Genomic DNA, 4,102 nt, shown 5'->3' on the forward strand with positions numbered 1-4,102 from the left:
GTCGGCGGACCTGGGACCCTCGGTGGACGTAGCGACGTCGGCGGACCTGGGACCCTCGGTGGACGTAGCGACGTCGGCGGACCTGGGGCCCTCGGTGGACATTGAGACCTCTGAAGTGGAGGCTGAGTCTTCGGCGGCTGAGTCTTCGGAAGGAGTGAAGACCTGAGCGGAAGGAGTGAAGACCTCAGCGGACGGAGCGAGGACCTCAGCGGACGGAGCGAGGACCTCAGCAAAGACCTCAGCGAGCGGAGCAGGATCAGGGACCTCAGCAAGCAGAGCAGGAGCGAGGACCTCAGCGGGCGAAGCAGGAGCGAGGACCTCAGCGGGCGAAGCAGGAGCGAGGACCTCAGTGAGCGGCGCAGGATCGAGGACCTCAGCGAGCGGAGCAGGAGCGAGAACCTCAGCGAGCGAAGCAGGAGCGAGGACCTCAGCGAGCGAAGCAGGAGCGAGGACCTCAGCGAGCGAAGCAGGAGCGAGGACCTCAGCGGGCGAAGCAGGAGCGATGACCTCAGCAGGCGAAGCAGGAGCGAGAAGCTCAGATGAGTCAACCTCGGGGGCTGCGTGCAGCGTGGGGCCCACCTCGGGGGCTGCGTGCAGCGTGGGGCCCACCTCGGGGGCTGCGTGCAGCGTGGGGCCCACCTCGGGGGCTGCGTTGAGCGTGGGACCCCCCTCGGGGGCTGCGTGCAGCGTGTGACCCACCTCGGAGGCTGCATGCAGCGTGGACGGTGGGTCTACAGAGGCAGGGTCTTCTGATGCTGGTGCTGAGTCAGGTGCTGGAGCAGGGGCTGAGTTCCTGGACTCTCTTTGCTGTTGACCCTTGCCGTGGTGGCGATGGTGTGGTCCAGGATTGGGCCGGGGCTCCTCCTTGGATTCAGTGCCTCCCTCGGATATTGACACTGTAACCAGGGAGCCAGGGACTTGTTCTGCAGCTGGAGTGTCTGACTCTTGGGCAGAGCCAGCGACAGGAGGTTCTGGATCTGAACCTGGAAACGGAACTGGTGCTGAGACAGAACCATGTTCTATTTTCAAAGTTTTGAGTCCAGCAAGAAGCTGCTGATATTCAGGACGCTGGATTAAACCGGGTTGGGATAATAGAAACTTTTCGGCAAGGGTGAGCACAGTATCTAGACAGTCCGGGTTATTTTTAGCAGAACAAAGGAGGCTTTGCAGAGTGTGGTTTATTTGGGATAATTCATGGGGTTGGAGCTGCGAAGTCTTGGGGCTAGTTTTATGAGGAGCTCTATTCAGAGGCGAGGGATCCAGATCCGCCCTCACCAGAAACCTCGGAGGTGAGGCGATAGGACCCTCCCCCATGGAGATACCGGGACCAGGTTCAGGAAGCTCAGTCTCGCCGGACTGAGCAGGAGCAGCTTGGAGCAATGGTGGGGTGTCGGGTTCCATCCTCACCCGAGTCCTGGGAGGTGAGGTGACGGGACCCGCCCTTACGGAGGCATCGGGACTGGTTTCCGTTAGCTCAGTCTCGCTGGACCGAGCAGGAGCAGACCGGAGCGACGGAGAAGCGTTGGACTCTGCCCTCACCGGAATCCTGGAAGGTGAGGCAACAGAATCCGTCTCCACCGCTGCACCAGGAATGTCTTCTGGAAGCTCGGCTCTACCGAGCCGAGTCGGAAACGTGGAAGGTGCCAGAACGAGCGCCTTGGACCGCTTCCGGGTTCGGTTTCTGCCGCTCCGGCAGCGGCGAGAAGGCTGAGGGGCAAGAATGGAGCAGAGCTCGTCCTCCGGCTCTGCGTCTTCTCCCGACGTCCACCCCGAATAGCCGAACGGAGCTGAGGATGAGGAGGAGCTGTAATTGTGGTTCACGCGGTCTCCCCGTAGCCGGGACCTTCTCTCTTCTTCGAGGACCAGGAGGGGAGAAGGCAGGATTTCCACCTCCTGGCAGTAACTTCTTTGTGCCGGCACGGGTTGGATCTGGAACCCGCCATACCGGAACACGATCTCTTCCATCTGCGTGGGCTCAAAAGCACAGGTAAGTGAGGTCGAGGAATTCTGTCTGCTGGGTTTTGATTTTGGTCGGTGCATATTGTCAGGATTTTCAGGCTGAGCTGAACAAGAACAAACCCATGTGCAGACAGGACGCAGAGGCCAGGATGTAAAATAGTAATCACTTTAATAATCAAAATAAATAGCTGACGTGGCAGCAAAACTCACAGATAGGATCTGGACAGAATAATGCACAGAACACAGGAGACAAACCAGGGGCCGTATCAGACAATGCACCGACAATGACTGAAACACAGACCAGAGCTTATATGCACACAAACTAGAAGAGACAAAATACAAACACCTGGAGGATACGCGGGTGGAGCTGATTGGGGTAATTACTGAGAGACACTAGGGAGTACAGACACAGTGAGACTGACAGAGGGATACCATCCTTACACTTTGGAATGAGTTACCTCTGCTCGTTAGACAGGCCCCCTCCCTCACAGTTTTTAAATCTCGCTTAAAAACACACTTTTATTCCCTGGCTTTCAGCACTGTGTGATCTGTGCTGAGTCTGTGTGCATCACACTGTGTTGGTCATGTTGCGGTTGTTGTTGTTATCCATTATTGTTTTTGTTGGTTTCTACTTTTTGGTGTCCTGTTATGTAATCTGTTGCTGTGTGCTTGTTCTGTTTGTCCCTGTACAGCACTTTGGTGTGCTTTGTCACTGTTTAAAGTGCTTTATAAATAAATTGGTATGGTATGGTATGGTACTGCAAACCTCGCCTTGTTCGACCACTTTGATCAGGCCTCTGGACCCCTACCCCCTCTGCTTGTTGATGTCCCTATTTACCTGCAGCGTGCGACGTTTCTGCCCACCCTAAAACATTGCTCCAGGAGCTGTGGAAGACGTGTCGGCCGTCTCGTGAGGATTAAAGCCAGCATCAAGCTCTCTGCTGCTTCGTCATCTGCTGCTGACCATCAGATGTTAAACTGTCCATCCGGATGCTTCACTGATCCGCTCAACTCCAGCCTGCTACAGATGGCCAAGCCAGGTATGCGCAGTGGGCACGCGCGTGCAGCGAGCACGCACGTGCAACCGCGGTGGTTTTGGCCATCTCCAGTGGAACTTAACCAACTTCGGACTGTCTGTTGCATCATCTCCTGCCGACCATCTGCTGGATATTCATCTGTCCGGGTGCTTCACTGATCCTGCTGGGTCCTGCCTGATCCCCGTAGTTGAGTCTGGCCTGTGTCGTGGGTGTGCACACAGCTGCAGCATCTCTGGTCCTAGGAGGTGCGGTTCAAACTCCAAAAATCTAAAACAGCTGATCTGTGCTCCGTGCTCAGCTTTTCCTTCAGCTACTGGTCCTACTAAGATTGCTCTGCTGAATGTGAGGTCGCTGGCAAATAAAATATTCATCTTAAATGACTTTTTCTGCTCCAATGGATTGGACTTCATGTTTGTTACAGAGACCTGGCTCGTCCCTGGTGAGTTAAGTGTTTTTTCTGAACTTTTGCTGGTGGATTGTGCCTTTTTTAATGCTCCAAGGACTTCTGTTAGGGGTGGTGGATTATTAACAGTTTTTAAAAAGCTCTGGAACTGCAGACAGCTACAGGCTGTAGCTTTTCAGAGTTTTGAACTGCTTTATTTTGAGCTGGGCCGCTCCAACTCGACATTCTGCAGCATGATCTAGAGGCTACCCTCGTACAACAAAAACTTCATTACCCAATTTTCTGACTTTCTGTCTGGAATACTGCTCAATTACGACAGGATCTTGATTCAGGGGGACTTTAATGTGCTACATGTTTGCTATCCTGAAAAACTTTTGGTGCAGGAGTTTCTAAATCTGATCCAATCTTTCAACCTTGTACAAAATGTTGTTGGTCCAACTCATCAACAGGGCCATACACTTAATTTAGTTCTGTCTCACGGTTTATGTGTGGTTAATCTGGAAATTGGGGATGCTATTGTTTCAGATCACAAACCCATTTCATTCGAAACCTCTGTTATTCATTAGTCTAAATCCCCCGCTCCAGCCAAGAGTTGTCAGATATTTAACTCTTCAACCGCTGCTCTTTTACCCTCTGCATTCATTACTGATGCTGCCTCTGTAACGAACCCCTTCAAATACTGGACCAAAATCACCACAAACAC

Source organism: Nematolebias whitei, chromosome 19 (genome assembly GCF_014905685.2).
Source record: "Nematolebias whitei isolate Nwh7 chromosome 19, NemWhi1, whole genome shotgun sequence".
Lineage (NCBI taxonomy): Eukaryota > Metazoa > Chordata > Actinopteri > Cyprinodontiformes > Rivulidae > Nematolebias > Nematolebias whitei.